Below are 26,225 nucleotides of genomic sequence, written 5' to 3' on the forward strand. Positions count from 1 at the left end.
AAGTAACATCAATGCTTTTTGAAAGTTGGCCAATAAAACTTACATTCTAAGAATGACAACAATGCTTTTGGAAAGTTGGCCAATGAAACTTACGTTCTTGCATTTGTCAGGATCTGTCGGCAAATACCCCCATTGACATGAGAAACAGACAATTGGCATTGTCCTTTACTTTCTTAGGATCCAAAGTCTAAGGGAAAAAACGAAAAGACAATTAGAATATCCAAATTCTAAGGGCAAAATCGAACAGTCAATTAAAATATCCAAATTCTAAGGGCATAAACGAACAGACAATTAGAATATCCAAATTCTAAGGGAATAAACGAACAGACAATTACAATAACATCCTTACCCGTGGATACGTGGGAATATACCGATATTCCTCATTCGGGATTGTAATCCGAATCCCAACCAAGTTCATCAACTGCAAATTAGTACATCATTAAAATGGCCTACATATATACTCAAATGTAAAAGGTCAGAAGAACAAATGCATACCTTCTCCGAAATATTGGCAGTGGGATAAAACCAGCATAAGTCTTCACGGGTCAAAACAATAAATTCAGTGTGGATCAACCTTTCTCTATAAGAGGAAAATATATTTCAATGTTAATTTAATACTCTATATCATAAGGAGGAAAATTTGATGTTCTTCTCACCTCAAGTCCTTTTTTCCATCAAAGTCATATGTAGCTATGCTTTTTTCCTATGGTGTGCACTTTCTGATTAAACCCCTTATTTTCCTCATGTGAATGGAAAACGGCAGAACCACGTCATCCAATTGATCAAGTTAATCATCAGTCTGTTTACAAATAACTACTTTAAGAATTATGAAAAAGGGAATTGTCATTCCGTTTTATTATTGAAGGAAATGTATAGCTCATTAACTGGCAATGTAAAACACAGTACTTGTACAGACTCGTCTAAACAGCTAATATTGGAAAATTGCGTAAACATTACCAAGCATGGTCAGAAAACAGAACCATAATTGTTATTCCACATAATGGAAAACTAAAGTTGGTAAAGTCCACGAAATCTCTTTTACACTACCAATCCCTGTCAATAAAGAGTTGATTTCACTTGTATGATAATGCATGTAGATAATTTTTATAATACCTTCTCTTCTTTTGAGGATCCCGTTACTTTCCTTTTTTTGGTTACTTGATTAGTGGTCTCCTCACTTTGATGCTTCTTCAGAATTGGCAGAGGAGAATTATCGCCATCAACTTCCATTTTCTTCTTGTTTCCTCCTACTAATGGTATACCTTTAGTGGTTCCATCTTTTTCATCTTCATCATCATCATCCTCACTGTTCTTTTCATCCCCTGCATCATAATCGTCCTTCTTCTGTTCATGGTATTCTGTCTCCTTTTTCCTCTCAACTGCATCCTTGCTCTTCTTTTTTGGTCCTCTACTTCTATCTTCTTCTCCTCTGCTACAAAGCTCTTTTTCATTTCCTCCTCTGTTTCAGTCCTATCCATTTCACCAAATTTCTTATCCTCATGAATCTCTTTATTTTGCTTATCCTCCTCATCTTTGTGTTTGTCCTCCCGCCTCTTTTCGTTGTCCTTTTCCCTTTGGAGTAAAGGGATTTTCTCAATCAGAGTATTAAAATCCATATCATCGTGAACACCTTCTTCAGGTTCCTCTTGATGTTCTTCTTCATGTTCCTCTCTCCCGTCCTTCTTGTCCTCTATTTTTCTCTCTTCGCCACATCTTGGGGTTATAGACAATGATTTCCCATCCCTAACAGTCTGTCCTGAATAATCTGCACTGTAAAATGGATCTGTTTGTGTTAGCTTTAAATCAGCTGTAGCATCGCTTATGAAATAAACCAATGAAAAACGCTCCAAACTTGTTGATGGCGAAGTTAACAATGAATCCGAGGCCATCTATCTTGTCATGAACACTGTTGTTCATGTATTGTATCTTTTGTTGTAAATTCTTCTCTGTTTTTCGAGTAATACATAATTTGAATTTCTTATCCTCAATTAAACCTATTAACTGATACAAAAAAATTAAATAAAAAAATAGAATGAATCAGATTTATAATTTACCAAAAATGCGTTCTTAAAAAAAAATTACCAAAAATGCGCGTGTTCATGTGCAGGGTGCTCAAATTTAGAACTCACATCAGGTGTTTTGTAATCATTCGGAAAGGTGAAAACATGATGGTGTAGCTTCTTTGTCTCTGTATCATCCCAGTCACTAATCCTCGGAAGGTTATACTTCCAGAGATTATCCAACGAAACGGAGGGAGAGTATTCCCAAACACTGCCTGCAATGAAACGAGCTGCCGTATATCACTATTCCATACTAAATAATTGAATCAGTATACCGTGGCAATTACAAAACAAGCACTTGGTCAGTTCCAAGTGCTCAGTGAATGTTATAACAGAGTCCAAAAAAAACTAAAACCCAGATAGTTTGTTTTATTTACCCAATGCTCTCTAATAACGTCTTTAAATGTTCATACAGTCCATCATGACATCCATCAAGAAAACAATTTCTTCCATTGCAACCAGGGTAAGTAGTTCCCTTTTTGCAGGACATAACTTGAAATTGGGTTATGTATGGTTACATGGTGATAATTTAACCTCAAGTGTGACCTTCTGACCTATTTAAATGCAGGAAAGTTAGGCTCCATTGTGTAATTTGGAAAAGCTCGTAAATACAGTGAAGGAGCTGCCACGGGAAAAACGTGATGCTATTAATGATTTTGGTTGGGGAAATCTACTTCATCTCAATTGCAATAATGTGAGGACAATGATGTGTAGATGGATCATCGACCACTCCAATCCTTTTACATGTAGTTTGACTATCAATAAAGTCGAAACAAAGATCATTCCGAGGCACGTGGAGTTCCTGTTGGGTTTTAAAGACAACGTGATTACTATTATCGAGCAGGATCCTACGTCAAAGAAGATAGAGGAAAACAAAACACTTTTGAAGAACACACATGCCCTAGTCGTGGACTTGAAAAAATTTCCTCACACAGATCCCAAATTCATACCAACCCTCGTTTTATTTGTGATGACAACACTTATGTCAGCTACACCAAATAAAACTCCTGAGAAACGTTGGTTGAACTTGATTGATGTTGAGGTACCGATTGCATAACTTAACTGGGCTAGATACATCTTGGACAAAGCAGTTGAGGCAGCTAAGGAATTCCAGACTTCGGATTCCAAGACCGAGTTAGGAGGTTGCACCCTCTTATTTTCGGTATGTCGTTGAAGCAAATTAACTCTTAAAGGTAAAATGAGACAAATCAATAAAAGAAAGTAAAATAAAAAATTCAAACAAGTAGCTAATGAAATGGACTTTTACAAATGACCAAATGCAAGTGAATAAACAACTTTCTATACAATAAAGGTATGCACGTTCCAAGATATCTAAGGTTGATTGAAACATAGGATATGCTAAGCATAGAGAATTAATGAAACGCAATTCACCTTCATCTCAAAACATTTTTAATACAATCTCCCAATTAGCTTTAAATCAACCTTTAGCGAGCATCTCAATGATTCCTCGAAGGAACCGAAAAAAGAAAGAGATTTAAGGCTACTCGACATCTTGACTAATGCACACTGCTCTATAGGCTTGACCTACATCTCCCTCTACCGACTTGTTACTCAACCACAAAGGTCAAAAGGTCTTTGAGAAGGGTTGTAATGTAAGGACGAAAAGGGTGAAGGTAGGCTAAAATTTGAAATTTGGTGATATACCTAAATTGTGAAGCAAAGAGTGATTAATCCTCAACACCATAATCAAGCAATCACCAAACAAAAACACCAACACCCCCAAGGTTATTCAAAGCCAAAATCACAAACATATATACAAAAAGCGTAAGAACTCTTCCCCCTAAGCTAAAATGAAGCATTGTCCTCAATGCTTAAAATAGGGAGAAACTTTTACATTAAAATATTTTTTGAACTTTTTAATTTTTCACTTTTTTTTTCAATTTTGCCAAAGCTTTTTGAATATGCTTTGTTTTTACTCATTTTTATTCATTTTTTTTCAATTTTGAATTTTATTGTCCTCGCCTCTTTTAAATATAGACGGCTTTTTCAACTTTGCATTTGCCTTTTATTCACAAGATATTTACAATACAAACTTGCATTCATTACAAGAACCAATATACAACCCATCCACCATATTCTCCAACAAAATGATCAATTGCTTCAAGAAAACCAATAATGGAAACAAAAATGAAACAAAAGGCTCAAAATCTAAAGATATGACTTGAAATGAAGGTTTATGGCTCAAATTCTTAGCATGTAGGCAAATGAAAACCCAAAATAAATATATAGAAAACTATCCTAGAAAAAAAAAAATCACCATCCCGAAAAGATGCCTTTGTCCTTCCTAAATGGCTCGGTCGCGATCTCGGGAGACAAGAGTCAAATTCTAGATAAAGCATATAATAGTCAAGGATCCATGTGCCGCTCATGAAAAAATGTAAAAGGCTTTAAAAGAATTAAACCTCACATGGTTGTAGCAATAACTCACTATTAGTTTCAAATTCACCAAAAGGGAGCAATTTCAACTTTTCAAAAACAATTAGAATCCGGCTTCAAGGTCCCAAAAGTTCTAAAGACACTACCTTGCATACTCTATCCTAGAGTCAACCAAAGATACTCTCAAACCGTACATACCGATACCACATAGGAAATCATTTATTCAAAAGCAAAAGTTCGGATGATATTATGTCCATAACAAAAGCATAACATGAAAAGAAAACTAAAAGAAAGCCTCAAAATCATATTTTTGGATTTTTGCATTTTGAAAAGTATGAAATGAAAAAGAAAAGTAGAAAAGAGAAGAAAAGGAAAAGAAAGGAAAAGTGCAAAGATGCATGCATGTCATATAAATCTCAATCGACAAAAAGTGGTCATTTGACAACATCGCCAATGACCCCAAACACCCTTGGTGTTACAAAGTAAACATCCTCGAACGTTCAACTCTTCCTAAACTAATTCTATTCTATGCAAACAATGAAAGAAAATAAAGAAAAGAGATAAAAAAAAAAGGGAAAAAGAAAGATCTCACCGGGAATCCAAGCTAAGCTAAGAAAAGCGGGGTAAAGAAAATATCACCTCCATGAAGCTCCAATCAAGCATAGCAAGAATAGTTAAATCCGAGTGGGAATGAAAAAGAGAAAATGGAACTATATACAAAGAAAACGGTTAGTAACTTCAAAACAAAATAATAAGAAAGCAAAATCAAAAATAGAAAAACAAAGAAACAAAATCAAACTAGTCTACAAAATCAAATCAAAACAAACCAATCAAAATATTAAAATCAACTATACACTTAAAAATAGCAAAATCAACTATACACCTAAAATAAAATCATTTGGATCAAAGGGATTTGGATTCAAGGGTTTTGGATTTAGGGATTTGGATTCAAAGGAGCAAAAATCACCAACTCATCAAGGAAAAGCAATCATCATCAATATCAATCAACAAAAGATTTTCAACAAGAAAAACATGATAAGATCACAGATAACAACAACACTCAACAACATCAAGTATCGATCAAGATAAGCAACCTTACACAATCAAGGCAAGAAAAATCAAGGATATCCAACAACAACAAAATTAGCCATCGAGACTTTTCATAAGACTAGTGTCCCCCAAAGCTAAACAAAAATACATCTCAACATCCCATCAATACAAAACAAAGATCACATAATAAAAGGGATGGAGGTAAAAGCACAAAGAGGGGGAACTAGTTACCACTAGGCCCGACATTATCCTTATCATCATCCCTATCATATGAGAAGCCGGATGGGGGACCATAAGGATCTCATCCCTCGGTGTAGCCGGGTGGCCAACCATAATGGCCCCTAAAGTTATCTTGTTGCCAAGGGGCCAAGGGAGTATACTGATCGGGCAACTCAAGTGGTAACGGATGGGTGGGTTCGACATAGGGGTAGTTAGGATCACCCCTATAGTCGCTCCCACCGGGCACACAGTAATCATAGTTACCGCGCTCATCCGGAAATGACCGAGTTTCAAGGTTGGACCTTTGAGGTCTGATCGCGGGTTTATTAGGTCGTTGGGACTACTAACCCTAACCAAATTAGAAATTTATAATACTTAAACTTACACTAAACTAGTTAGTGGGAAGTAAAGGGTCGAACCACGAAGACTAAGTGTATCAATCTATGCTAATTAGACTACTAGGATGATTGAGATATAGAGAGAGAGAGATTCAACTAAACACTATTTAAAGCAAACAACTAAAACTAGGGAAAGTGGAATCCAATTACATTAATGCATTCAACAACAACATTGCAATTAGATGAAAATGACCTCAATTACAAACAATCAAAACACTCAACTCACTTTCGCGCAATTAAGCATGATAATTATCCTACTAAACTAATTCACTCTCGTGCAACTAGCCTAGCATAGATATGGAAGAATTTAGACTTTCAAACAACTCACTTTCGCACAATTAATTGAAAGCACAATTAAGAACATAGAATCAATTAGTTAGAAAGATTGCATACAAATCACAATAAATCATTCAATTCATCAACATAATCTTCATCCAATCCCCTAGAATAAAATCTAAACTAACATGATAAAAAGAACATGAAAAGCAAGGTAAGACTAGAATTAAAGCTAAAATCAAACTATTAAACTAATTAACAACTCTAATCAACAAGCAAATAAACAAAAACAAGAAATAAAAGAAAGCAATAAAGATGAGAGAAAGTTAGGAAGACTTATTGAATATATGAGAAGAAAATCCACAAATTGCTTCTTCAACCTCTCAAAACTCCATGAAAAATCCAAGTTTTATCTCTCTAAAACTACTCCTAAACTAGAGAGAGAGACTCCTAATTTAACCCTAAGTGAGAGAAAAAAAAATGAGACTCAACTAAACTAGGGTGAATAAATATTCCAAGAGTATTAAACTCCAAAGGGTATTTATATTACAAGCTAAAATAAAAGAAAATAAAAAGAAAAATAAAACTAATCAAATTAATTAAATAACAAAACTAAAATAAAATAAAGAAAGTAAAAAGGAAAAAAACGAAAAACAAAACCCAAAACCCACGAAATAAAACAAATCAGACCCCCCCCAATTCCCCTCTCTCATGGCTGCTCTGATCTTCAATCATCATCATCATTAACGCTCATCATCAACTTCAATCAACACCATCAAACAGCTCAAAGCTCACCTCCAGCCGACCTAAAATCACAGCCATTGATTGAGGATTGCTTAAGCATTCATGAGTAAGTCACGTGATTTTTAAATGGAAGTGAGGAGCGGCCGCGCAACCCAATCGGAGCGTCCGCTCTTGCATTCTGCCTTAAATTGGAGAAAGTGAACAAAAGAGGAGCAGCTGCTTTGATATAGCAGAGCGCCCGCTCTAAAGGGTGTCGAAATTGGGGCTGAATTAGTGCTTTGTTGCTGCAATTTGTTGGTTGCAAAGCAGGGGGTGGTGCGCGGCGGTCGTGATTGGTGGCTGAAGGTGGCTGCGGTGCCGGTGAACTCGGTGGGTCTATTGTGGGTTTGCGTGGCTGGAATGAGTGAGATGGTGGTGTTGGTGTGGAGGGAGGTGCGAATTTGGGGGTGTGAGATGCGTGAGAGGTTGGAGCAGGGGTTGCGTTTTGGGTGGTTGTTGCTGTTGTTTGTTGGGGAGTTGGTGCGTGGCTGATTGGGTGTTGGAAGAGGTGGTTAATTGGAGGTGGTCTGGGTGATTGCGGTGGCTGGGAGTTTGTTTTGCTGCTGTTATTTGACGGTGGTGTGAACAGGGGAAATAGGCTATTAGTTGTTGGTGCTGTTGAGGAAAGCAGGGGAGATGGGTTGTGAATTTAGTGTGGTGGAGGTTAGGATGTGGTGTGGTGAAGGTTTAGGTGGCAGCTACTTGATGCTTTACATATGACTCAAAATCGAGAATCCAAAATTGATTTCAGCTTGAAAATTGAGCATCGACCCGAACACGCCTACAACCAAGAACAAACACGAGGATAGGATATAAAATAATAAAATAAAACGAAGTAAAATAAAAGGTTAAACTAAAATAAAATAAGGATAAAATTAAAGTAAAATAAAATATTAAAACTAAAAGAAATAATAAAATCAAATGAAATTAAATAAAATAAAGAAAACAAACAAGGAAATAAAAGAAAATAAAAGGAGGAAAACGAGAAGAAAAGTATTAACAAGAACCTAAACTAAGAACATTATAAATTAAGAATTATAAAATAAATTACGAAAATAAACTAAAAACTATTAAAAACTACTAAAATACACAAAATAAAGATCAAATAAGGAAAAAAAAAAGAGAAATAAAGTGTAAAACTAGAGAAATTATTTAGAAATTTAACCGAAAAATAAGCATAAAAATACCCTAAAAGTGACATAAAAGTCACTTATCAGGTCCTTGCCAATATGGATAGGTAGCCCTCCCATCATCTACCCAAGAAGGTACGGGACCGAGTTGAGGAGGAAAGTATGGGTAGTTAACCGGGGGAGTGATCTCCCCACGGTTAACACTTACATCATATAGTTGTTGTTGGAGAAACATACCTTGTTGCATTACGGAGATGCCTCTCATTTGGTTGTAAATGGCCTCAAAATCTTAATCATACATCCCCTCCATTCGAACTTGCATGCCCGCCATTTGGGCACTCAAAGCCTCCATATCGGGGTTAGCGAATCGATGTTGTCGATGTTGAGGTTGAGGCACTTCTTGCTCTTGTTATTGTTGTTGTTGATGATGATGTTGATTTCTTTGAATTTGTTGCTCTTCATTGAGCACATCTTCCATTTCTTCATCCTCACCGGGGATTCGGTTGCTGATGGGAACAAACCATACATTCGGGGCATGCCGGTGGAGAGAGGTCAAGGAGGGGTTCGGAAGATAACACCGATAAGCATTCCTCACTAGCCAATCAAACACCTCGTCATCATCGCTCTTTGCTATGAATTGCACTTGCTTGAGTTGAGCGGTGTCGAGGTAAAGGGTGTTGACATCCCCCACCGGAGTACAAGAGAGGAGATATCTCCCATAGCCAAGGTTAGTAGCCAACCTAGTCACCATGCTACCACAAGGGATGTCTCCCGACCTATTGCCCCTCATATCCATACAATTCCTCAAGAATATGTGCCCAAAGTTCAACCTCCTACGCAACTCTTCCCTAGTTGCCATCCATAGAACTCGCAACTCGGCTTGCGACATCTTGTCCAAATCTTGCTTATGGAACACCGAGTACCCCAAAAACCGATCAAGCACTCGTAGACATGGTTGGAAAATGTCACTTGCAAGAGAATAGCGGGCGGAGAACTCATTCTTCCCTGAGATATCATGTCACCAAGAATTTTGGGAGTACCCATCCAAATAATCATGCTCAGAGAAGAGGATATCCGCCCCCGGATTGAAATCAAGGACCGCATTAAATTCGACCAAGGACATGACATGCTCAACATTGAAAAGCTGGAAGGTGATTTGAAAGTCCTTGGTACCAACTGGAGTAGTAGTCAAAGAGGCCAAGAACTCCCTGGTTGGCTCAAGGTAGGTTCAATAGCGCTTGTTAACGAAGCTACCCAATCTAAGGTTGTCGAATAAGACCTATAAGTCTTCATCAATACCCAATTTGATCATGCTCAATTGATGATTCTTTTCTTGAATTCATTCCAAAGCGGCTTATGGTTTGGATTGGCGAATCGTGTTTTGGGTAGAGGAAGAGGGTCTTCATTTTTGTGTTTGGGAAGAAGGAATGTTTGATGGAGAAGGTTCTTCAATGGTTATGTTTGTCTTTCACTTTTTGGAAGTGAGGGCTTTCATGATCTTAGACATTTTTGCTTCACCAAATTCACAACCAAAACACAATCACAACTCCACAAATCACTACAATCACAACACTGCCACAATACTTGGTTCAACCAACCAATACCCAATCACCACTTACTACCAACACTACCAAAAGTCAACCTTCCACAAGTTGCAACCAAATTTCACAATTAAGCTACACAATCAACAATAACATAATGTAAGGCACAATTAATGAACAACAACACATATAATCAACCAAAATACTCAATCAATCAACATATTCAACCAAAATGATACTACTACTATTCACAATCACCAAATTAATCAAATTCTTGCTACAAATTAATATAATAACATAAAATAGAGGTAAAGAAAATGATTATACCATACAAGAAGCAATATTGATCACGAATTCGGCACCAAAATCCACCACACCGAAAATCCCCAATTTGCTCTTCAATAGAGAAGAGAGATTGGAGAAGAAGAAATGGAGGAAGGTAGTATGATTTTTGATGAAAATGATGAAATTTGAGTAGGAAATTGTTGATTTTGTGAGTTGTTTTAATGATTTTATGGATGGTTTTTGATGAAAGAGGGCTAGGATTTCGTGCTTGAGGGAGAGAGAGGTGCGGAGAGAGTGGGTTTGGGAAATGAAATGAGGAAAAGAAAAGAGTAAGAAAAAAGAAGTAGTGCGGCCGCGCAGCAGGGGTGCGCCCGCGAACGAGGCCCGCGCGCCCGCGCTCCTGTTGCTCTTCTTGTTCTTGGTGCGTTCATTTATGAGCTTAATGATCTTTATCATCCCGGGATTATTGAACCCACTAAACACATCAGTTTCTACCCCTTTTCAGTGGGTTCAACATCCCAAATTAATGAGAGCACCATAATGAACCCACCAAGCACAAATTTGCTTCACATTTTAGCACAACTTTTCCAATCTTACCTCCTTAATTACCTTACCCATTTATCTCGAAATTCAATAATATCGAGCATACTCTCACCAAATACCACGAAACACCTTCCCATTGTGCTCATGCTCGTTTGAGGTAGTCCAATTCCCATGAATTCAACCTATTAATCGAAATACAAAACAAGTGAAAGAAAGAAAAACAATTGAAAGAAAACTAAGAATGATAGAATCAAAAGAAAAAGTTAGAAAACCGGGTTACCTCTCAGGAAGCGCTTGCTTAAGGTCCTTAGCTCGCCCCTTCCTCCAAATCATGGAGGGTAGATGAAAAAAACTTTTTCTCATTCCATGGTAACTTCACATCATTGCTTGATGTATTCTCATTTGTTGACACTTCCGAAACAAGCTCATTTTGCTTCAACTTTATTTTCTTCTTCATAAAAGCTCTTTTTTTCTTCTTTGTCTTCCTACTCCTTCTAGTGGACGGTTTCTCACCATCAACACTCTTGGAGTCAACCTCGTCCTCTTGAGGGTAGAGCTTAAACCATGGAGGAATATCAATCACCTCCTCATCCACAAGCTTAAAAGGCTCCTTGTTTTCTTCACTAACCTTCTTGCATTCAACACTCAAAGGCACATCATAACAAAACTCAAGAACTTTGTTAGTCGAAGAAAAAATCATGCATACATTATCATTGAAATGAGGTGAATTGATGCACATAATTCCATTCACAAGAGACAAAAATTCATGCATCGGTTTAAGCTCAAAACTAGCCTTATTGTTACCAACTCTCAAAGTAATAAGACCTCCCTTCACATCTATCAAAGCTCTCGAAGTAGCTAAGAAAGGTCTCCTTAAAATGATAGGTATGTTATCATCTTCCGCTATCTCAAGCACAATAAAATCAACCGGAATTGTGAACTCTCCTATCTTGAGGGGAACATCCTCAACTCTTCCTTTTGGAAACTTAATAGATCGATCTGCCAATTGCAAAGTCATGTTGGTTGGAAGAAGCTCACCTAGCTTAAGCTTCCTAAAGACCGAATAAGGAATGATACTCACATTAGCACCAAGATCACATAGAGCATTTTGGAACAATTTTCCATTGATTTTGCAAGGGATAGAGAAGTTACCCGGATCTTTCGTTTTCTTGGGTAAATCATTGTGAATCAAAGCGCTACTACATTCCCCAACCTTTACTGAATCAACCTCATTGCACTCTCTCTTGCCACTCAAGATTTCCTTAAGGAACTTAGAATATCTTGGCATTTAGGTCATGACTTCGGTGAAAGGGATTGAAAGATGAACTTCCCTAAGCATATTAAGAAATCTCCCAAATTGTTCATCAATTTTGTTTCTCAAAAATTTTGGGGATATGGAAGTTTGGGCTTGATTACCTCCTCTTGCACTTTTTCATCACTCTTCTCTTCCTCTTGGGCCTCTTTACTCACCTTCTTTAACACATCAATCTATTTTTCCTCACTTGAATCACTCACCTTCTCAACTTCCTCACTCTTCCTAGAAACTCTCTCTTCAAGCACTTTCCCACTCCTTGTGGTGATAGAGTACACGGGTTTCTTAGGTTTTCAACTCCTTGTGAGGGTAAAGAAGAAGGGCTAGCATTCACACTCTCTTTCAAGGTATTATCCAATTGAGTGATTTGTGTTTCAAGCATCTTGTTGTGTGTCATCATCTCATTGAACTTTTTGTCACTTATTATCGAAATGTAAGTGTTCAAAATTTTAGTTTGGTTCTCGATGATTTCTTCCAAGGTATTTCTAGAAGATGAAGGTTGAGCATAGGAATTCTCTCCATAACCTTGATTTCTTGGAGAAAATCCGGGTAGGGGTTCCCTTTGATTGTTGTTATGAAAATTTTCCCGGTTTTGGTTGCTCTAATTACCCCGATTTTGATTTTGGCCATTGTTTTGATAATGGTTACCATAACCTTGACCTTGGATTTGGTTTCCATACCCTTGGCCTTAGCTTTGATTATTATAGCCTTGATTATTATAGTTCCCTCGGAAATTTTGATTTCCTTGGTTTCTATAAACACCATTGTTATAATTATCAAAGTTCCCCTGTTGGTGAGCATTTCTATTCCCAAAGTTTCTTGGTCCATCAAATATTTGTCCATTGTTGTTATTTGAAACAAAATTCACTTGCTCATAATCATTATTATCAACATCATCACAATTCTAAAATGCATGTGGACAATTAGAAGAATCATACATGGTCATATGACCCACATACATCATAAAACACACATCCATTTGGCATATTACTCAAAGTTGAAGGAGGAGTAGAGTTAGAAGATGTACCTCTCCCCTTATTATGGGAAGGAAGAATAGGTGCTTGTGAAGAAGCACTCTCAAGCTTTGCCTTAATTGAGGTCATCTCCTTTCCCAAGTTTAAGATTTGTGAGGACAAATTGTTGATGGCATTGAGATGGTCGATTGAATAAACAATTGAACCGCTTTTGCTTGTTGACTCTCTCTCACCTTCTTGCCAATCCATGTGATACCTTACCACATTTTCAATTAAGTCCACCACTTCATCCTCCGTTTTGTTCATGATAGGGCCTTCGACACCGGCATCCAAGCAAGACTTGCCTTGGGGGCTTAAACCTCTATAGAAGATTTGGATGTTTGATATGTAGGAATCCCATGGTGTGGGCACTCTCTTTGGTACTCCTTATACCTTTCCCATGCCTCATAAAGACTTTCATTTAGCTTTTGCTTGAAGCTTTGAATGAGAGTTTGATGGGCGTTAGAACGGTCGCACATTCAACACTCAATCAAATTCTCTTATAAACAAACATCCTACAAATCAAGCATAATGAAAAGTAAGAGTTCGGTCCACAAGGAACGAGATATGGTTGCTAAAGATCCTTACACTTAAGCTAATTCAAAGTCTTTGGTGAATTGGGGGTTCGTCAAGTAGAAAAACAAATTATGGTTCTAAAACGATGTATTAAAGACACTAGGGAATGGGTTTCACTCAACCAAGGCAATTAGACAAACGGGGATTAAAATAGACAAGATATAGCAAGGACTACATGTAAGATCAACCTCATGCAATTAGGAAACAACTCACACTACTAAACTTAGATTCCTCATTAGTTTAGCAATAGAAGATACATAATCAAATTGCAATAAGTAATGCCATGCTTCATTCACATTTCCATGTCAAACTAAGCATATCATGATATCAAGCTCCTAAATCAAGGGTAGCTAATCCTATCATGAAAAACTAACAAGCAATCTCATATAATCGATTTAATTGCAATACAAACATCAATGCTACTCCCACATTTGCGTAATTAACCCAAAAGGTTGAGCTTCACCCAACCCCTAGCAAGAAGACTACTCACAACTCATATTCATCAACATGCAAACAAGTGTTACGGTTCCAACTACTTCAATAATTGGGGAAAAGTTTTTAACAATCGAATTCACTATCATCCAACAAGGAATTATCAAGAACTAAAAGGATTCAAGTAACATGCAAATACCAAATAAAATCTGAAATTAAGTAGAAGAAGGTTGAAGAGATTACTAATTGAAGCTTCAAATGTTGAATACAAATTGCCAAACCTTGAGAATAATTCTTAAGTTTCACTAATACAATGATTTGATTTGATGAAAACTAAGCTAAATTAACTAAAAGAAATGTTTCAAACTAAGAGAGATATCTGAAAACTAGGCTACTGTTCTGTAATTACAAATGAGCTAAAGGGGAAGTATTTATACTCCCCGAAAAACATAGGGAAATCCGTCAAAAGAAAACGGATTCCCAGCGAGGAGCGCCCGCTCCTAGGCTTGGAGCGCCCGCTCCATTCTGCTGCACGCCCGCTCCTCCTGCTTCAGTGAAAAGTCAGATTTGAAAGTAATAAGGAGGAGCGCCCGCTCCTGGTCAAGTACACGCCCGCTCCCCTATTCCACAGCATAGGCAGTTTTCAAGTTCAAAAGGAGGAGCGCCCGCTCCTGGTCAGGTGCACGCCCACTCCTCACAGACTCTAGACTTGGGCAGAATGTTGCTGAAGTTGAGGAGTGCTCGCTCCAAGAGAGGTGCACGCCCGCTCCCCCTGGAGCGGGCTCTCCCTTCTTTGTTTTCGAGCCTTGAAAGTTACTCCATGCTTTGAGTGCTTGTCAAATTGAGATATAGTACCTGCAAAACATGGACAAACACAAGCAAAGAAGGGGCAAAGCCGAGATACAACATTTTCATTCAAAAATGGGTTAGAAAGAGGGGAAAAGATTACAAAATCGGGTTTAAATCAACACTATAAGTGGTCAAATAAACCACTTATCAAATCCCCCCAAGCTAGCCAAATGCTTGTCCTCAAGCAATTCACATTGCCCAAAAACAAACCAAAAGATCAATTTGCTCAAAGAAAAGCACATGCATAGATACAAGAATCTTTAAGCAATAAAACTCAAGCATGAGGTATATGCCTAAGATCGACCACGTTCATGACTAGCCAAAGCCTAGCTAACCTTTCCGAAGATACTCATCTTAAGCCTATTCAACACATCTTACCGCGTCCCCATCACAAAGTTCAAATCCCCCCTAATGGTAGTGTCTCGTGACTCCTCGAAGGAGCCGAAAAAACATAGATAAAGTGGGTCTCAAAACACTCGACATCTCAATGAAAAAGTACCTTCTCCATATGCTTGCGAATCGACTCCCTCCACCATCTATGGCTTCCACTACTCTCCTAATCATTACAAACCTCAAGCACTTCGACACAAAGTTAAGGTATAGAAAGAACTAGAAGTGTTTTGCAATTTGAGCCAAACTAAAATGTGTATCATATGAACAAACCCCAAGAGGTTCCTAATTATTTTTTTTTGATGAAACAAAAACACACCCTCAAGCTTGTTTAGTTGCTAGGGTGGTCACATTTCATCACTTCCTTTCTTCCTTTCTTTCACTTCTTTTTTTTCTTTTTTTTTTCATTTTCATTTTTTTTTCAAACTTGGATATATACATCACTAACTACTAAATACAATCAACTTAAAGGATGAACTAAAGAAACAAAAATGATACACCTTAACTTTTGTGAATTATCAACACATAACAACCTTCATCAAAACTAAGAGTAGTTCAGGCCGCGGTCTTGGGAGTTGAGACTCAAGTTCTCGATCTAGGTACTAAATCAAAGAGGATCCTTGCCACTCATGAAAAATGTTGTAGGCTTGAAAAATATTAAAACCTCACTTTTGGAACAATGTGGGATCAAAAACTACCATTGAGGATCAAATTCCTTTGAGATAGGCAACACCATCTTACCACAAACCTAGACTTTAAGTCTCGTACATTCGGAAAACTTATTCTCACACTAGCCTAAACTAACCAATTCTATGTTCAACCAAGGGCATCAAAACCATGCTCGAAATTTTATTACAAAAAGAAAACAAGCATCCACCACATACAATCCAATATCATCATTTCAAACCGATCAAAGGCAAATTATTATTATTATTATTTTTTTAATAAAAAGCTGAAAATGGGGGATAAGAGAACTAATTAAAGAATTTGGATATTAGGGGTTTGGATGTTAGGGAATTTAGATATTAGAGGGGTTAGAAGATAAGAAGAAGAAGTTTGGATATTAGGGAGAGACCAACATCATCAATCATCATAAATCATCATCATCACAAGAGACCAAAAGCAAACCAACCATACCATGCAATCGAACATCACACAAACCAACCAAAAATATGCAAATACCAAAGCTTAGTCATAAGAATAAGATGCTCCAAAGCACACATATAAGGAGAAGTGAGACAAACACATCAACATGCAATTGCTCTAGCCTAGGCATGCCATAAAATCGAGAAAAGAGCACAACCAACCTAAAATAGACATGCAACCTAGAACATAATAACACATGAATCATACCACAAATCCCAAAGGCTAAGCTAAGCCTTTCATGCTAAACATTCCACATACAAACTCAAACTTCTCCTTATATAGAAAAAGATCATCACATGAAAGCACAAATCCTACCAAAACCGAAACTACCCTATATACAAAGACCCTAAGATTTCCCCCTAGCTAGACATTTGATTACTGTTCCCACGATAGATTGACACAATGAGAAACATCTCCCCCCCCCCCCCAAGCTAGAACTCGACACCGGCCTCGGTGTTATACATGATGGGAAAGAAGAGAAGGGAACGGTAAAAACAAATGTCTAAAGGCTACTCCCGATCATCCTCCCTAGGCCCCGATGGCATGTAGTTATAGTTGAGGTCTACATCGCCGGAAAAGGAAGGTTGATCCACGTATGGAGGAAGGTCATAGTTGGGGCTACTATGATAGTGACCGTAGTTCGGTGCACTACTAGTACCCCAACCACCATCATACCTGGGTGGAAACCAGAAGTATCCCCTTAAGGGGTGGTTATCGATCTCCTCGGGAGACATATTACCACATGTCTCGAGCACGTGGTAATAAGAAGGGTCCCCCATAAAATCACAACCTCCGGGTTGTGTATTATCGTAGGAAGGGAAGGATTGTAGCTCCGAAATGGAGCTACGGGGTCCTTGCCAATAGGAGTAGGTGGGTTGGTTGTTGTTCCAACCCGGAACCGGCCCCTCTTGCACGGGGCGGTGAGGATAGTTGACATAGGGGAGGAAATCTCCCCTCTCAACTTGGTTTTGGTAGGACATTTGAGACACAAAACTTTGATATTCATTTTCTTGAAATTTTTTTTGGTTAGTAAGGTTGAGATGGTGAAAGGCCGACTCAAGGTTGAAGGAGGAAGAAGATGAGGAGGATTGGTCGCCCATAAAACTAGGAATGGTAGATATGTTATGGCGGCGGGGTTGAGATGGTTGATCAAGGTCGGGAACATTCCCGGGGAGTGGCTCATTTGGCACTTGCCAAGTGGTTCCCGTGGTGTTCATTACCGCCGCATTAGGGAGAATGCAACGGTGTTTCCCCTTGACCAACCAAGAGTAAGTGGTCACATTTCCCTGGATTTCCACAAGCATATTCATTGAGGCAATTCCGGCATTGGAGCCATTCACCGGGGTTAATTGCTTAACCTAATTGGTGAAATTCAATGCCTTGGAAATGATAGTGATCATCCCACCACACTTGATCTCACCCGTCAACTCCACACTCTTCTTAATTTTGAGGCACCCTTTAACAAATAAGTACCCCATATTCACATTACCCTCAAGGTCCCCTTCAAATCGGGAAGCTATAAAGAGGCATTTTATCTCCACTTTAGTTAGCTTCTCGAGATCTTGCTTTGAGAAGCAAGCGTACCCCGTAATTCTCATGAATATATGGAGTACGGGGTGGACAATGTGGCTAGCATGGCTAGACCGGGTAGTGAATTTGGGGTATTCCGCAATAGTATTCCACCAATTGTACTCCTCGTAACTGTTGAGGTAGAAATTATCGGGTTTGGTTATTTGTTTGTTAACAGGCCATCCAAAAATCTCATTGAAGCGAGTTAAGCTTAATGTTTTTGGTTGGTTAAACATATTAAACTTAAGCTCGCACTCAATAGGCTCTCCCTCACCACTAACTTTCCGCATGGTTAAGGTAGAAAGGAATTCGAGAGTGAGCGATTCGTATGTTAGCTCCCTCTTGTCGAGGAAGTTTAACCATCCGAAATTTTCGGCCACTCACCAAATTCCATTGTCAATACCTAGGATTTGGCAAACTTCTTGGTCGTAACGAGTTGGTAGAATTTTTCGTGTGGAAAGATTGTTGTACCCCTTGAATTTGTTAGGGATTCTTATTGAAGGGGGAGGATTGCTTTGGTTTGGTGTTTGGCTAGGGGTTTGAGTTGGGCTTTCGGAAGAATGATTTTCGTTTATTTGGATGCCGGAAGTAGTCTTCCTCTTCTTCCCTCCTGCACCTCTAAATAAACGAAGAACCATTTTGGTAATGAGAATTGGTTTACAAAGCTAACTCAAAACACCACAAACACACTCACAACACACCACAAACAACCTCCGAAACTTCAAACCCCCGATAAAATCCAAGTACCTGTTTCCACAATTCAATATAATTCCAATACAACCAACAAACAATTCCAACAAAACTAATTCACAATTCCAATATAATTCACACAAATTTCATGCACAAGTTCACCAAACTTTTACAAGAAATCAATCACAATTCTCCTACTCTAATAATTATTCACAAAATTTCAACAATTAATTTTCAAGAGCAAGTAAATTTGCTATAATTCACCTAATCAGGCAAATAATCACACAACATTCATGAAATAAACAAATTTAAGAATATTGAAGAAAAACCCTAAGGTTTAAGAAGGAAAGTGAAGTAGAGAAGAGGAGTATACCCACTAGAGTATGAAAATACTCTAAATTCCTCCAAGTTTTCCCAAAGTAGCTTCTTCTCTACCAATTTTCACCCTTTTACTTGCTTTTTCTTCAATTTTGAATTCGTGGGTCTTCTAATTTTTGCTCAAATTTGTTAGAAATTATGACTTTTGGAGAGAGAATTTGATGGAGATTAAGGATTTGTGAATTTTTAGTGAAGAAAATGGGGATTTGATGATGAAAATGAAGAGAGAAGTTGGAGAAAATAAGGGTTTTTAGAGTGAGAAAGAGATGTGTATAGAGGAGAGAGAATATGAATGGGTAAATGAGTGGTGAAAAAGGAGGAAGGAGGATAAAAAAGAAAGAAAGAATCTCTTTTTTTTTACCCGGACTGATCGGAGCGGGCGTGCAGGGTGAGAGGAGCGCCCACTCCGACTCTAAAGAACATATTCTGTTTTCGAAAATCCAGTTCGGAGCGGGCGTGCAGTCTTAAGGAGCGCCCGCTCCAAACTATGAAAATGCTTCTGTTATTTGAGCCCCAGACAGGAGCGAGCGTGCAGTGAGGGAGGAGCGCCAGCTCTAGAAAGAATTTAAGCTACGACATTTTGGAGGAGCGCGCGTGATGAAGGTCTGGAGCTCCCGCTCCTTTTTAATTTCTTGTTTCTGTTTTTCCTTAACAAAATGGAGCGGGCGTGCACTTAGCTTGGAGCGCCCGCTCTAAATAAAATTTTGGCTACAGCTTTTGTAGGTGCAGGCGTGCAGGAGCGAAGGAGCGCCCGTTCCTTCTCATGTGCTTAGCTTCTGTTTTATTTCCCAAAACGAAGCGGGCGTGCTGAACTTTTAGAGCACCACTCCGAAACCCAAAGGAGTTCCTGCCACTTTTTGCACAACGTGGAGCGGGCGTGCTGTGTTTGGGAGCACCCGCTCCTACCTTGATTCTTGAACTTGTGATTGTAACCCAGAATGGAGCGAGCGTGCTTTGTTCATGGAGCGCCCGCTCCTAATCGACCTGTAGACTTCTGATTTTATGACCCTGTTAGGAGCGGGTGTGCATGATCCTTGGAGCGCCCGCTCCTAACCTTGCTCTTTGAGGAGCGGGCGTGCTACAACTTTGGAGCGCCCGCTCCTGTCTTAACCAAACTTCCTATTTGGTTTTAAAATGAGGCCCTGTGAGGGCGGGCGTGCATTGCAAGAGGAGCGCCCGCTCCTCATAGTCTGGAAGCCTTCTGATTTCTGTACGGAGTAGAGGAGCGGACGTGCATTTTGGAGGAGCGCCAACTTCTCACCGCCTTGAAGACTTTTGATTTCTTAAATGAGCTAGGAGCGGGCGTGCATAGTGCCTGGAGCGCCCGCTCCTAGCTGCTGACAGCCTTTTTTGCTTCTTTTTCTTTGCTTTCTTTAGGCTCAAATTCCTACATCAAAATCACAAGAATAGAATTCAACCAAAATGTTAGCCAAAATCAGATATCATCATCACTCCTCTCTCTTTTCTTACTCACTCATTTTTTTATTTCTCATTCTCGTTCTTTTTTTTTCTTTTTCTTTTTTTACTCGGGTTGCCTCCCGGTAGCGCTTCTTTAACGTCAATAGCTTGATGACCTCCACACTCAGGAGGTATGATTACATTGTATTGATTCAACCAAGTCGACATGAGCACCCTTGTAGTAAAACTTGAGGCGATGCCCATTTACCTTAAAAGATCTCATTCCATCCAAATCCCAAACTTCCACGGCTCCATGAGGAAACACCTCTTTGACAACAAAAGGACCACTCTACCTTGACAAAAGTTTCCCGGGAAACAATTTCATCCTAGAGTTGTAGAGGAGTACCTTATCGCCTTTAAGAAATGCTTTCTTTTTAATATTGTGGTCGTGGCAATCCTTTGTGCGATTCTTGTAGTTGCTAGCACACTCATAGGCCTCCAATTTTAGCTCTTCAAGCTCATGTAAATCAAGCCATCTTTGCTCTCCCGCACTAGTCAAGTCGAAGTTAATCTTCTTGATTGCCCATTGAGTTTGGTGTTCAAGTTCCACCGGAAGATGACAAGATTTTCCATACACTAGACGATATGGAGTTGTGCCGATAGGGGTTTTGTAGGCCGTTCTATATGCCCATAGGGCATCATCAAGTTTTTCCGACCAATCCTTCCTATTTCTTGTAACCGTGTTCTCAAGGATTAACTTGATTTGACGGTTGGACACTTTCGCTTGTCCACTTGTTTGTGGATGATAGGTAAGGCCGAACCTTTGGTGAACCCATGCTTCCGTAGCATCTTTTGAAAAGCACTATGAACAAAATGTGAACCGTTGTCACTTACCACAGCTCTAGGAATTCCGAATATTGGAAATATCACTTTCTTGAACAATTTCATAACTACCTTGTGGTCATTAGTTGGGGAGGCAATGGCCTCAACCCATTTTGAGACGTAATCAACCGCCACAAGGATGTATTGATTTCCATAAGAAGTAGGGAATGGTCCCATGAAATCAATACCCCACACATCAAATACCTCTAGCTCAAGAATTGGTTGTTAAGGCATCTCATTTCGCTTGGATATATTGCCAGTTCGTTGACACCGGTCTCAAGTCTTCACAAACCCCCAAGCATCCTTAAAGATGTGAGGCCAAAACAACCCGCTATGCAAGACCTTCAATGCTGTTTTGTTTGCTCCCATATGCCCTCCACAAGGATCGGAATAACACATCTTGAGCACATTTTGCACTTCTTCATCCGGAACACACCTACGGAGCAAACCATCTAATCCTCTCTTGTAGAGAATGGGGTCATCCCATACATATTGCCTTGCTTCCCTCTTTAGCTTCTTCCTTTGGTTTTTGGAGAAATCGGTAGGAAATTCTCCATATGCCAAGTAGTTAACCAAGTCAGCAAACCAAGGAAGCTCCTTCTCATTCAAGATATAAAGCACATCATCTCTTAATTCATCACATATGGGGATTTTGTCATCACTAGCTTTCACATTCTCTAATCGGGAAAGATGGTCCGCAACCACATTCTCGGCCCCTTTCTTGTCACGGATTTCAACATGAAATTTTTGGAGGGATAGGACCCATCGAAGAAGACGTGGTTTGGACTCTTTCTTTGCCACAAGGTACCTAATAACCGCATGATCGGTGTAAACAATAGTTTTGGAACCAATAAGGTAGTTCCAAAACTTCTCAAAAGCATGTACCACGGCAAGAAACTCCTTCTCCGTCGTGGTGTAGTTCCGTTGAGCTTCATTCAACGTCTTGGACATGTAGTAAATGACGTGAAGCTTCTTCTCCATTCTTTATCCCAACACCCCTCCAATTGCAACATCACTAGCATCGCACATAAGTTCAAACGGCAAATCCCATCTTGGCCCTTGCACGATTGGAGTAGAGATCAAAGCCTCCTTTAATTTGTTGAAAGCTTGAAGACACTTTTCATCAAAAATAAAGATGGCATCCTTTTGAAGAAGAGCATTTAGGGGTCTAGCAATTTGTGAGAAATTCTTGATAAATCTCCTATAGAACCCGACCTGCCCCAAAAAGGATCTTACTCCTCTCACATTAATTGGAGGTGGCAATTTTTCAATCACTTCAACTTTGGCCTTGTCGACCTCAATCCCCTTGCTTGATATCTTGTGACCAAGGAAGATTCCCTCTTCAACCATGAAGTGGAATTTTTCCCAATTTAGGACCAAATTGACCTTCTCACATCTTGCTAAGCATTTGCCCAAATTGGACAAACAATCTTCAAATGAAAGGCCCACTACCGAGAAATCATCCATGAACACTTCCATTTCGGCCTCAAGCATGTCTCCAAAGATACTCATTATGCACCTTTGAAAGGTTGCCGATGCATTGCAAAGTCCAAACGGCATCCTCCTATATGCAAAAGTACCATATGGACAAGTAAAAGTTGTCTTCTCTTGATCATCCGGGTTTATGGGGATTTGAAAGAAACCCGAATAACCATCAAGAAAGCAATAATACTTGTGCTTGGTTAGTCTTTCAAGAATTTGATCGATAAAAGGAAGAGGAAAATGATCCTTGTTAGTGGATGCATTTAGACGTCTATTGTCTATGCACATCCTCCAACCGGTCACCGTTCTAGTTGAAATGAGATCACCATTCTCATTTTCAACTACGATCATTCCTCCCTTTTTAGGGACCACATGAACGGGGGAAACCCATCTAGAACTTGAAATGGGGAAGATGATGTCGGCATCAAGGATTTTGGTGATTTCTTTCTTCATCACCTACCCCATTTGAGGATTGAGTTTCCTTTGCCTCTCAACGGAAGGCTTAGCAACCTCCTCAAGTGTTATGTGGTGCATACATAAAGCGGGACTAATACCTTTGAGGTTATCAATGGTATAGCCTAAAGCACCTTGGTGGTTTCTTAAAACACCACATAACATTTGAGTTTGGCACTCGTTTAAAGAAGAATTCACAATTACCGGAAAAGTTGAATTAGGACCCAAAAACACATACCTTAAGTGTGATGGTAGAGGTTTCAACTCTACCATTGGAACACCCTTACCTTCTCTTGAGGTAGCTATTTCTAAAGCATCATCACTTGTGATTCCCATGCATACTTGCTCAATGCTTTTTTCCGTACTTCCTTTAAGCATTCCTTCATACAATGTCATCTCCTTGCCTTGCTCGCCTATCTTTTCCTTATTCAAAAGGACATTCTCAAGGGCATCGTTAGTAGTGAGCAAGTGCTCATGCATAGAATTCACAATAGAACCAATAGTATCAATCATCATACAATTATCAAGACTAGAGCTTGGATATTTCATGCTCTCATTCAAATCAAATTCTATCACCTCATCTCCTACTTTTAGTGAAATTTTAGCACTTTTAACATCTATTAAAGCACCCGAAGTAGCAAGAAAAGGTCTTCCTAGAATTATTGGAATGTTCACATCTTCATCCATCTCTAACACAACAAAATCCACTGGGATTACAAACTTTCCCACCCTTAGAGGAACATCCTCTACCTTACCTTTTGGAAATTTGATAGAACGGTCGGCCAATTGTAAGGTAATGTTGGTGGGTAGAAGTTCCCCTATCACTAGTTTTTGATATACCGAATATGGAATAAGGCTAACACTAGCCCCAAGATCACATAAAGCATTATCAATTTGCATATTATATATAGCACAAGGGATAGAAAAGTTACCGGGGTCTTTCAATTTCAGTGGCATTTTATTCATGATAATTGCACTACAATTCTCGGTGATATTCACCGTTTCCACCAATTCACACTTTCTCCTTCCACTCAAAATATCTTTTGAAAACCTAGCATAGTTAGGAATTTGCTTAATAGCATTGGTAAAAGGAATTGAAAGGTGAATTTGTTTCAATGTTTCAAGAAACTTTCCAAATTGCACATCTAATTTGTTTCTAACAAATTTGTGAGGATATGGTAGCTTTTGTAATTGTTTTGTTTCTCTCTCTTTTTCTCTTTTCTCTTCACTCTCTTTTTTAAAATCTTTCTCTTTTTCACATTCTTTTTCTTTCTCAAATTCTTTCTCTTTTTCATTCTCATGGTTTTCCTCTCTTTCTTGTTCAAAATCACTCTCAAGGGGGGCTCACTCATGTTCATTATCTTATTGCTTCTCTTAGGAACACTCTCTTCTAACACTTTACCACTCTGAGTTGATATAGCATTTACGGGCCTCTTGGGATCTAGTCCTTAGGGTGGAAGTTTGGAAGTGCTAGTCCCTTCCTTCAAAGCATTGGCCAATTGAGAAATTTGTGTTTCAAGCATTTTATTATGGGTCATGACTTCACTAAATTTCTTATCACTAGAGGCCATGAAAGTATTGAACATTTTGGTTTGACTTTCCATCATTTCCTCTAAGCTAGACCTACTAGGTGGTGCTTGTGCATAGTAGTTATCTTGGGAAGCTCTATTACCTCTCACATTTGAATTGAAAGCATTTTGATTAGAAGAACCTCTATTATTATTGTTGTTCCAATTATTCCTATTATTAGAGTTCCCCCCTTGGTGATATTTGACTTGATTCCCATACTTCCCTTGGTTATTATGGTTATGGTTACCATAACCACCTTGTTGGTTGTAGTTACCTTGGGGATTTTGGTCCCTTTGGTTCCTATTTCCCCATTGGTTTTGGTTATGGTAATCATAATCATTTCCTCTTTGGTTATAGGAATTTCCCCCTTGTTCTCTTCGATTAGGTGGTAAGTATCTTTGATTGTCATTCCTAGGTCTATAAGGCATTGACTTGTTCATTTTCATTATCATTACCATCTTCATATTGGGGTTGAGGTTGGGAATCATAATTACAAGAAGAGGTATCATGGTCATATGACCCACAATTTTCACAAAACAAACACCCATGTGGCATGTTATTAGAAGTAGAAGGAGAAGAGTTAGAATTCATACCTCTCCCCTTAGATTGGGAGGGATGCTCTTGTGTTGAACTAGAGGTCACTAGTTTCGCCTTGATGGACATCATTTCCTTGCCAAGGTTGGCGATTTGGGACGTCAAATTTTTTATGGCGTTGAGGTGATCAATGGAGTAAACCGCATTTCCTCCCTTGTTTAGAGACTCTCTCTCCTTCTTGCCAATCCATGTGGTGCCTGACCACATCCTCAATTATCTCTATGACTTGCTCATCCGTCTTGTTCATAATCGGGCCACCCGCTCCCGCATCTAGGCTAGTCTTTCCTTGTGGGCTCAAGCCTCCATAGAAAATTTGAAGCACTTGGTATGTCGGAATGCCATGATGGGGACACTCCCTTTGATATTCTTTATATCTCTCCCAAGCCTCGTAAATGGTTTTACTAGCCCGTTGACGGAAACCTTGGATCAAAGCCCTTGCTTCGGTCGTCTTCTTTTGAGAGAAGAATCACCCTAAGAAAGTCGTGGTGACCTCGTCCCAAGTTCTCAAGGAGTTCGGCCTTACTTCTTTCTCAAGCCATTCAAGAGCCCTTCCTATCAAGGAGAAAGGAATAGCTTTAGTCTCACAAATTCTTGAGTTACCCCATTTACCTTGATCGTATTGCAATATTTTTCAAATTCGTTCAAATGTGCAAGAGGGCTCTCATGTTTTTCTCCACTAAATTGCCTCCTTTCGATCAAATTTATCATTGCGAGGCGTATTTCAAAATCATTGGCTTGAGTAATGGGCGGAGCAATGCCACTTGAAGCTCTATAAGCTCCCGGAGTTCCCAACTCCTTCAAGGGTCTTTG

The 26,225-nt window shown here is 39.0% G+C and overlaps 1 non-coding gene and 1 pseudogene across 1 annotated transcript; both read left to right on the plus strand.

Annotated features, from left to right (window-relative positions):
* The first annotated feature begins 13,361 nt into the window (after positions 1-13,361).
* Positions 13,362-13,459, plus strand: LOC145577197 (small nucleolar RNA R71; annotated as a pseudogene).
* A 12,291-nt stretch (positions 13,460-25,750) lies between these two features.
* On the plus strand, positions 25,751-25,856 carry LOC145577284 (small nucleolar RNA R71). The gene has a single exon (XR_014098733.1). It is a non-coding gene; the product is annotated as a small nucleolar RNA R71 (small nucleolar RNA).
* The last annotated feature ends 369 nt before the right edge of the window (positions 25,857-26,225 follow it).

Source organism: Chenopodium album, chromosome 13 (assembly GCF_948465745.1).
Source record: "Chenopodium album chromosome 13, dcCheAlbu1.1, whole genome shotgun sequence".
NCBI classification, from domain to species: domain Eukaryota; kingdom Viridiplantae; phylum Streptophyta; class Magnoliopsida; order Caryophyllales; family Amaranthaceae; genus Chenopodium; species Chenopodium album.